At 34.7% G+C, this 10,762-nt stretch overlaps 2 long non-coding RNA genes across 2 annotated transcripts; both read left to right on the plus strand.

The window, feature by feature from the left end:
* Positions 1 to 1,534: 1,534 nt before the first annotated feature.
* Positions 1,535 to 3,388, plus strand: LOC112168043. Its single transcript, XR_002924044.2, has 6 exons — positions 1,535 to 1,549; positions 1,669 to 1,762; positions 1,842 to 1,948; positions 2,476 to 2,533; positions 2,785 to 3,168; positions 3,249 to 3,388. It is a non-coding gene; the product is annotated as an uncharacterized LOC112168043 (long non-coding RNA).
* A 189-nt stretch (positions 3,389 to 3,577) lies between these two features.
* On the plus strand, positions 3,578 to 4,685 carry LOC121049435. The gene is made up of 3 exons (XR_005800227.1): positions 3,578 to 3,748; positions 3,903 to 4,026; positions 4,511 to 4,685. It is a non-coding gene; the product is annotated as an uncharacterized LOC121049435 (long non-coding RNA).
* The last annotated feature ends 6,077 nt before the right edge of the window (positions 4,686 to 10,762 follow it).

A 10,762-nucleotide genomic window follows, 5' to 3' on the forward strand; every position in this document is an offset into this window, starting at 1 on the left:
CTTGTTTTGCTATTTTGACAGGATAAAACTTCAGGCTTCCCAGGGGCTTCATCTGCTCAGGTACATGTTTGAGCTCTGAGAAAAATGTAGGACTAGAATAAGATACAGAAACAAAACTCAAATTTTGCTTTGTTGGTCTTCATGAAACGAAATTGACATATGATTCATGAACTCCAAATCTCGTTTTCCTTCAACTACCAGACCTTAACCTTTGTTTGGAACTTCGTTGCTGAGAAATTGAAATGTTAGTGGAAATCAGATTTAAATTTTGATTCTTGGAATCTTAAGTTGGGCTTAATCATTCAAATTTTCAACCCATGATTTGCAATTTTTTAGATTATCTATCAAGTTTGGCTGTGTCATGTGATCTGCACTGTAACTCTGTTAGAGGACATTATTGTTGATGTCTTTATAACATGATAATGATTTCGAAATAATAGTTAACGTGTAAGAGAGGTACATTAATTTTTGTCTTTCACTAGTTACCCCAAAATGATGTCGTTCAATCATATTCTAGCTCTTATTCTAGCTTTGGCGGCAGCAGCAGCAGCAGTATATACTTGCACCTTTTTTTTCAAAGTGTTGTTGGGTGTATGTTAAGTTTTGTTATTGTGTTACTCATGTATAATCTATAATGTATTTATGTGTTTCTGCTTCTACTAATGGAGATTCTGAAACACATGCACCTTGATCCCTACTACTAGCTACTACTTATAAGGTCCTGGAAGAAACTTTTATTTGTTTTTAGTTTGGTATTGCTCTCGTACTATTTCTATTGTTATGGATGATGCTATTTTTCCTATGTATTAAGACTATGCAGTTTGAATTTAATAAATTACTCAAATCTTCACTTTGTATCTATTTGGTGAGAAAATTTAATTTGTGAGAAAATTCTAATATTTAAAATTGAATGTAATTGCATTTACTATATTTATTCCGATTGTCGGTGAGCCATTTCCGACAACATTTTATGAATAAACCATATTCGTTGGTAAAAGTTATCTGTATAGACGGAAATATCCCACAAAGTAAATATGTCATTGAAAATACTCAAATTATGATTCCCGCCAAAATTCGTTAGTCGGAAATATTTATTCCGACGAAGGTATTGGTCGCAAATATGTTGTAGGAAAAAGTTTTCCGACAACTCTTGCACTACTAGTAGCAAACTTCTCCATACTTCTCCATACTTCGCTGCCCCGCCGAATTTTTTTTGCACTACTACTAGACAAGAAAAAACCAACTCTTGCACTACTACTAGACAAGAAAAAACAGGAGCAAACTTCTCCATACTTCGCTGCCCCGCCGAATTTTTTTTGCCAAAAGTTAAATTTCCCACTTTTTTTTTCCCACACCAATTCGCACTTTAGGTTGGCCGATAAAATTGGCCTCTATCATTTTAGTTGACCTCTCTCTCTCTCTCTCTCTCTCTCTCTCTCTCTCTCTCTCTCTCTCTCTCTCTCGTCTGCATCTCTTCCTCGTCGAAGAAAACAAATTCGAGCTCAGATTCTTTTGCTCTGAGCAAACCAAATTTACTCACCACGGATGGGTAATTATCCCTCCTTCCCGATCTGTCTATGGCTTTTTCTTCTTCTCGTCAAATCTGTTTGGTTCTGGGTAATAGTTATGGGTACTGGTTCATGATTTTTTGTCGGGTTCTTTCACCAGGATGTACGAGCTCTCTCCATTGCCTCTAACGAGGATCGATCTAAGAGCATTGACTGGCGGTGGCTTTGTTCTCTATCTAGATCTGAATCAGATGGTATGCTGGAGGGTTCATTCAGAATCCTTAATTGTGTGCGTTTCAGTAATTTTATCCTTAATTTTATTCTTCTATTCAGTAATTGAACAGATCTAGAAGTCTCTCAGTCTGCCTATGGCTCTCTTAGACCAACATCATGGATCCTGATTCCCGACCTATGCCGCTAAAGCTACAGACTTGAATCAAGTAATTTTTTCTCTCCAATATCAATTTAGGGCTTTTGAGTTTTATGAAATTAAGGATCTTTAATTCTGGGCTTTCGAGTTTTATGAAATTGGGGATTTTGAAAGCTCGTTCTCGTTCACCCATCGAAGATGAGATTTTGCGGGGACAATATTTTCAGATCTGGATATTTATTTATGTTTTCATTTTCTCATTTGCAATATGGAATTAGGTAGGAATATTGAAAATATCAATTTAGGGCTTTTGATTTTCTATGTAATTTGGGATTTCTGATTCTGTTTCTCAACCCCAAATCGAAATCGAAACTGGGAGATTATCTACTCATCCTGTTCAGGTAAGATTATCCAAGGGTTTCTCAGATTCTGCTGTTCTGTTTCTCTTCAACTTCTTCATTATTAGATATATATAAATTAATTGGTTGGATGTATATTCAAGTTTGTTTGAAATTTTACTTTGAGGAAGGTGTTTCGTTTTATCATATGTAGCTGTTGATTTTGGTATTTCTATTTTTCTCGCTTTCATTTATTTAGGTGCTGGTTTGGTTGCCAAGATGAGCAGAGGCACCCTCTTCTCTCATCTGTTTATCAGGTATAATCTTCAAACTGTATCATTTTCTAGGTTGTATTTCATATAGATTTGGATATTGAAGGAATTTTGAATGAAGACTTGATTGTGCAACAGATTGGAACCTAATAATGAGTAGCTTGATACTTGAGATTGTTAGTTAATCAAGGCATGGTAACTTTTTTCATTATCAATTTATATTCACTAGGAATCTCAAGTAGATGAACTGTAATAGCTAGTCTAATTGTTTTTTTTATTCTCTTGTCATTCCACAGGACCCAACAATGTTTGAAGCAACGACTAGAGCAATATTCTGAAAGTGATGTTTGAGAGGTAATTATTTTTATCAAATAAGCAGTTTCTGAAATGGGCTGCCCAAGAAATTAAAAACCTTTGAATGTAATTTTGAAAGTAGGAGAAACATTTTAACATGTGTTCTATATCTATCCTTGGTACAGATGATATATCCTCGTTTGAGAGGTAGACTACATGTCATACATCCTTTACATGGCCTGGTGAGTGATGTTGGGTATAATTTTTTCTTTTCTCTGTTTTTTTTTTTTTTTTGGTTAGTGGATTTTTTAACAGATGAATCTCAGGATAATGATCTATGATTTAAGAGGTGGAATTTAAATGGGTATTGTTGCATTTACAGTATTGTGAAGGTTATCGATCTTCAAGAAGTTTTTGATGAGGAGGAGGTGATTATGCCTGAGCTTAATTAGAAAGATGATTCAAGGTGAGCCTTGACATGTTTACCTTTTGAAACAAAACTAAAGTTTACCTTCTGCGCAATTTCACAAAGAGAAGACAAGCTACAATCGTGTATACTTACGTGTGTGTGTGTCCTTTATATTCCATTAATATCAGAAAAATGATTAAAAAAAGGCCTTCTTCATGGCCTTTTAGGATCTGGAGCAAATACTATCTTTAACCAGTTACAGCCTTATATTATAACTGATGTCTTCAAATATTGTCTAATGTGTTCATCTACTTGTTTCTTTGCAACTTGAAATCTTAATTTTCCTTTAATGAGTCATTTCAAAATTTAGTGTTGTAATGCACATTCCTCATTGGTTGTAAAAGGTCAGGACTTGCCATCTTAATGGTAAAGTATGAATACTTATTGTTTCATGGAGAGTTGCCATCATGTATTAACATACATTTCTCATTGGTTGTAGTTATGTTGCAGTGGAGATATGTGGGCTGCTATTGATGGTGTATCAAAGGCTTCTCAAGGTAAGTTATTTCCAGTTTTTGTCTTTCTTTTCTTTGGTATTGTAGCAGATCAGGCATGCAACATTAACTTGATACCATGATGCATAATATACCTGTCTTAAAGAATGACTTCATTTGAATATTGAAATACTTGGCCTTTTGGCAATTGTATCAGGTAGTGAATATTGGCAATCAGTCCCAGTTTTGCATGTCTGCACAGTACTGTACGATGAAGCATTACCTACATTTCTACCTTTTACACAGTACTGTACGATGAAGCATTGCCTGCTATTTTACAGGTACCCACAACGTCTCTCTGTTTTTTTTTTTCTTTTCCTTTTTTTGGTATACCATAGAGGTGTAGTCGTATAGATTGACAGGTTTACAAGTGACACTTTCCAATGCAAGTGGATATGCTTTTCATCTTGATCTAAAGATGATTTGATGTTCCATTTATATTATGAATAATAAATTCTATGTCATCTCTCTACACTTATGCAGGTCTATTTGATATGCTTTGATATTAGCTTTTAATTTTTGGTTGCTGATGAGTTTGTTTGTGTAGTTTGCAAGTACTGAGTAATTGATTTTTATTTTTCATACTTCTGTTGCAATTGTATATGAAATTAGACGTTGTAATACAGACTAATTTGAATTATATATTGTTGGTTGGAAGACCTGTTGATAAGCCCTGTGGTTGGATTCTAGTCTTGGCTCAATCTAATTGTTGAATTTCAGGAGTGTTAATATGTACTTGATATTGGTTTGTGCTATATTTATCAGGTTATGATTGAAGATATTGGGAAGCAGATTAAGTAACTATAAACCTACAAGGTGCAGGACATTGATTTACTTGACTAGAATTGTTGAACTGTAATTTGTTATACTTTATAAATTTGTTTGCATATGGTGTATTTTGATTCAGTTAATATTGCATTTGGTGGTGTATTTTGAGGGGTGTACAATTAGAGAAAGCTTCCTTTTATTATTAATTAATTTTTTTTTTGGGTTTTTTACAAGTTTTAAGGACACGTTTTGAACGTCCTCTATGACTCTTTTAAGTGTCCTGTTTTAGTTTTAAGGACACATATGAGTGTATTTTTTGTGTCCTCTTATGGTTTTAAGGACTCCATTTTCAGAGCTTTTAGGACACAGTTTGTGTGTCCTAGTATAGAATAGAGGACACCTATTAGAAGATGTAAGGATGCAATTTAGGTGTCCTCTTATGGATTTAAGGACACTGCATCTAGAGCTTTAAGGACACACAAACTGTGTCCTCATATAGAAAAGAGGACACGTTTTCAGTGTCCTTGTTTGAGACTTATAATGACTGCTGGATAGAGGACTCTTTTTTAAAGAGTCCTTGTATGTATTTAAGGACACAGTTTCAGTGTCCTTAAATGGTGTTTTTCTAGTAGTGTTGGGGTCTGAAAAAATGCGTCGGAAAATATTATTGCGACCAAACGAGTAGTCGAAACTAAGTTGTCGGAAATAGTTATTCTGACGAAAAATATGGTCGCAACTAATTCGTCGGAAATACAATTATTTCCGACGGAAAACTTTAATTGCGTCGATTTTTTTTTGGAAGAAACAAACATTACTTCCGACCAAAATCCGACGGCCGTTTCCGTCAGAAATGTCCAAGAATTTCCGACAGTTGATCGGAAAAACCTTTTTTCCGACCAAGGCATTTCTGACGACTTCCGACGACACCTTGTTCGTCGGAAAAACGTATTTCCGACTAAAAGATCCCATTTCTGACCATTTTTCGTGGTCGGAAATTACTATCTGTGTTGTAGTGAGGGTCATAGGTGAACCAACGGGTTTGGGCTGCGAACGCGGGAGTGGCTAGCTTCGTTAGGAGGCGGCGGAGGATCTCGGCAGCATATGGATGTTCAAATCTAAGAAGAGCGCCGTGGCGGATGCCGGTAAGGAGCAGCCGTCGGCATCGGAGGTGACAATGGCACGCGGTAATTTGGAACATAAAAAATAAAGGTCTTTCTAAATGTAACCAGCAAATTTTTTACACCCAGCAAAATTATAAAATCTCTCAGTACACCCAACCAATTTTTCAATAATATCCTTTATTTAATAAAACTTTGCAAAACCTATATGGACTAAAAAAAATTTGCGAACCAAGCAAACCTAAACTTTCTTCACGATATCCTTAACGGCACCCAGAAGTTTTTTCTTTCTTTGACATTAAAAAAACCCTTCTTCTCTACAAATTAGTTTTATTCGGTGGTTTCTTGCCGAATAAAGTAGTTTTATTGGTGGTTTCTTGCTAAACAAAGAAGTTTTATTCAGTGCTTGTTGATCGAACAAATAATGTTCCTTCGGTCATTTACTACTAAATCAAGTAACTTTTTAATGTTAAATGATAAATAAAAATATACATACCTTATTAGAAGCCTCCGAAATCATGATTGCACTCACAATTATGTGTATTAAACCTAATAGATGAAGTAATTATAATGAAAAGTGAAATTTGAGTTCAAGATTTTTGCTGGAAGAAAACGATGTTGTTACATGAACACTATGAAGTATGTGAACTACTGGGTACAAATAGAAAACATGATTTCAAATTTTATGTTTTTTTTATTATCATATTTTAATACCATGACTTTTAACGTCATTTGTTACAAGAAGCATAAATGTCTTTTCATACAAAATTGATTTGTTGGAAATAGTTAGATATTTGTTGGATAAGTGGCATTTAGAAAGACCATAAAATAATTACTTTGAAAAGGAGTGGATCATTTGAAATGACTTTTTACAATAAAAACCAAAACAGTTACCATCCCTCTTATTCTCTTTCGTTTGGAATATTGACCAGTCGACAGGCTTGTTAGTCAAGTCGTCCAACTGAGACCTTCTCATCACTCCATATTTCCTTTTTTAATATCTTAAATTTTGTCTTTTTGTAATGCGGATTGTAAAAATGTGATGTCAAGATATTATAAGAAGAAACATTGGGTGTGAATTGTAAAATGGAGAGTGTAAAATAGTATTGATAGCTAGCGTTTTATCTTTCTTTACAAGAAAGATAGCCCATTAAAACTGAATTTGTTTGATACGTTTTACCTTTTATATAGGCAAAATTGTGAAAAGATTCTCGCTCTAAATCTCTAGTACTCCAAATCAACCAGATATATCCAAACTATTTGGTGCATATTTCTCTCCTAGCGTGGAATAAAATTTTGAACCATTCAGATCCACTGATTTCTAATTATGAATTAACGTACTAATCGTTGCTTCTCTAGTCGTGCTAAAAGTAGGGTTTGCATAGAAAATGCTAGCGTAGCGGTACTAGCTAGTCACTTGCCCTAAGCTCTGGTTCCATCACTCTCAAACATGTTTCCAAACCTATATTTGAGTCTATCAATATAATTAGATAGTTTTTTAGATAAACTGTTTGGACCAAGTCTCAGGCATTTGGTTCTCGTTATTTAGGTCACGATCAGCAACTACTGCAATTTGCCCAACTTATGTTATGAAGTCCTCCTTCCACAAGTGTGTTTGGATGAGGGAAAAAATAATGGAATTTAATTGAAATTGAGGATTTCATAATTCGTAAAAGTCAATTCCCTCATTTAGCATTATCAGATTGGAAATTTTAAATTTTCTCTGTGAAAAAAAAAATGAAGGAATTCATTATTTAAATTCTCTACTTCAATTTCCACCAAAATATGTGTCATTTATAAATTCATTTGCAGTATTCAATTTTTGTTTCCAAAACAAGGCTTTTTTCTATTTTATTTTTTTATTTGTTTTAAATTTTCTTAATTTATTACACATTACAACTAAACAATAGAAATTGCAATTAATGAAATTTTATATTGATAGAGTTAAAGATTCCATTATTTATAAATTTTAAATTATTTTATAATTTCCTCATCCAAACGCACTCAAGAATAGGCGTGTGGAAATAAATGATCAAATAGACGAATTGTTTCACTTTGGATTCTATAAATTCAAAATCATGTGAGCTACAAAATTGATAAGTCAATATGTCAATGTAGTCTCTGTCTTTTATATGCAAGTATGTACCGTCTGTGTTTTTTTTTTTTTTTTTTTGGAGAAGATATATTATCTGTGCTTAGAGAATAAAAGATATAAAAATATAATGGAACTGGTGTTAATGAAAAAACAATACATCATATTTGTGATGCTACCCCAACAAGTTAATTACAGATGTAATTATTCAATATATCAGTTTTTTTTTTCAGGTACATGGGGCGGCAGCAAGCCCGAAGTAACAAAAACTACAAGAAGTCAGCCAAGATGGCTGCAGATGACCTTTCTAGGACGAGGAATCTTCATAATATCATCTAAAAGGGCTTCAATCACCAAAGCAGAAAGATCATGCAATTTTACTACTATTTATGTTTTTTCTATGTATGTCAGCTATAATTTAACTACTGGCTGCCCGAATTCAATTAGTTACACCGGCCCAATTATGCGATCAGATATTACCTTCTTTTGTTTTTTTTTTTTTTTTTTTGAGTCGTTGTTGTGCATTGTTTGAGAGTTATTTTACTTGAATAACTTCCAGTGGGTAACTTTTTTAACTTTTTGATTAGTAAATGATTGTATTAAAAAAAAAAACCAATGTTCCCTGCCGATAATCACTTTGCAATTTGGCGCCTGCATTGCTTCCAGAAACGCGATGATCAAGTAATTTGATCAGATTATCCCTTGGTTGGTGTTTGTTGATGCATTACCATCGCAATAAGCTAGTTGTAACTTCTTTAATTACATCATCAGGATTCAGCAACCATGCATGCATGCCGGACCAAAAACAAAATGCATGCATCAACCCAATTGATGCAAGGGCTAGTGCAGAATAGCAGTTCAATTCAAAAAGATAATTAAATAGACACATCTGTCGTAGCTCTCCGTCTGAAATTAACTAATAAGATCAACTCTGTAAAACCCCTCTGTCCGTATTGTCTTAATACCATAACTTTTGACGTCATTTGTTATAAGAAGCATAACTGTCTTTTCATACAAAATTGATTTGTTGGAAATAGTTAGATATTTGTTGGGTACGTGGCATTTAGAAAGACCATTAAATAATTATTCTGAAAATGAGTGGATCATTCGAAAAAACTTTCTACAATAAAAACCAAAACAGTTACCATCCCTCATAATTGTCTTTCGTTTAGAATATTGATCGACCAGTCGACAGGCCTGTTAGTCAAGTCGTCCAACCGAAGACCTTCTTATCTAGAGATGACGAGAGCTACATCGAGTCACAGTAAAACTACAACTTGACTCAATTTACAATGATCGCAAACTAAGCCTTAAAAGCAAAGTCCCCGCTCCGACTGCGGTTTTGTCAGTATTTAGCATGTACACAGGGCCGGCCCGTGACGAAGGCAGACAAGGCGGTGGCCTTGGGCCTCAGTTTGGGGAAGGCCTCGAATCAAAATGCTCATCATATATACATATCTTTTTATTTTGGAGGGTCGGCCAAGCGTGAAGTCCCTGCACTCCTGCAGGCATGCAGTGGTCTTGTCGTCTTGATATCCATGCAGGCATGTGGTGCTCACCAATCAAGGGTGAGATTGTGAGAATGTCTTGATATATATATACAGATCCTATCTAGAGCGATGCCTCGCTTTGAAATTTCAGAGCGAGGTTAGGGTTGAGGGTCACTTTTTGGTCTCATATCCACATCTCGACCGTTCAGTTTTTAGGTACTAATGTATAGATCATTTATACAAAATTTCAGACAAATTGATGATGTTTAAGGTATCTAACTCACTTAAACCAGTGGACGAACTGAATCTGTCCAACCTAAACCGTATTAGCTTTAAGACAGTTTTCAATGCCTTAACGACCATCAATTTGGTTAAAATTTTGCAGAGATGATCTATACATTAGTAGCTAAAAACTGAACGGTCAAGATGTGGATATGAGACCAAAAAGTGACCATAAACCCTAACCTCGCTCTGAAATTTCAAAGCGAGGCATCGCTCTAGATAGGATCTGTATATATATATATATATATATATATATATATATATATATATATATTAAAAAGAAAAATTCAAAACCTGCGTCTTACAATTGCACTGCATTCTTCTGGACTGTGGGACTGAATACACTCCTTGAGGGCTTGAGGCCTCAAAATTTCCTCCTCTTATTTTGTACTGGTAAAACAATAAACACCCAAAAGTCTCCCCTTTCTTCATCACTCTGCTAATTGTATTGTTCTTTATCTTTTTGGAAAGGTTGAATACTTGAATTGTTCTCTTTGTTTTTAGTTGGAATTTGCTTGTTTTTTGTTGGAATATGAAATTCTTGTTCCTTTTTTTTTTTTTTTTTATTAGTTTAGACTTTAGAAAAGCCTCTCTAACCTACGCCTTAGGCCTCACTTTGTCACGGGACGGCCCTGCATGTACATGTACAATCCGAAAAGCCTTTTTCTTAGGTAAATAACTCTTCAGGTTAAGGTGAACCTTCTAATCTTCCAAGTTGCACACATACGAAAATAGAAGATTGAAGTTGGGATATAGGGTGCTTTTGATTCTTTTCTCTGGTTCCTGTCCTGGAATTACCATTTTCTTCATCTTCTTCAGACAATTGCTGCCTCGTATTTCATTTTTCATTTTAAAAAAAAAAATCTTAGAAAATCTGAATTTTCAGTTTCTAGAAAAAGAATACATGCTGTTGTACACCCTCTTCCCTTTGCCAAAGTTGGCCAGCCACTCAATTTCCAGCAACATCCTTCTATAATCTTTATCCAGCCAGTCCAAACTACCTTTCTAGAACTTGCTTAATCAGTTAATTACCATGTAAGAAACTTGTGTACGTATGTTGGTTCCAATCTTGAAGCCTCCTTATTAGAGCTAAGAGAACTTGTGGATGGACACCATTTCGGTTCTATTTAAACCGTCCTGCGCATGTGTTTTCAAAACACCCAAAACTGCTGCAGTCGACCTCTGCAGATTCACTTCATGCTTAATCTAAATTCCAAGTAAGGACCAAAATATCGAGTTTTGAGAAAATATCAATGGTCCCGGAAAT

This window comes from Rosa chinensis, chromosome 5 (genome assembly GCF_002994745.2).
Source record: "Rosa chinensis cultivar Old Blush chromosome 5, RchiOBHm-V2, whole genome shotgun sequence".
NCBI lineage: Eukaryota > Viridiplantae > Streptophyta > Magnoliopsida > Rosales > Rosaceae > Rosa > Rosa chinensis.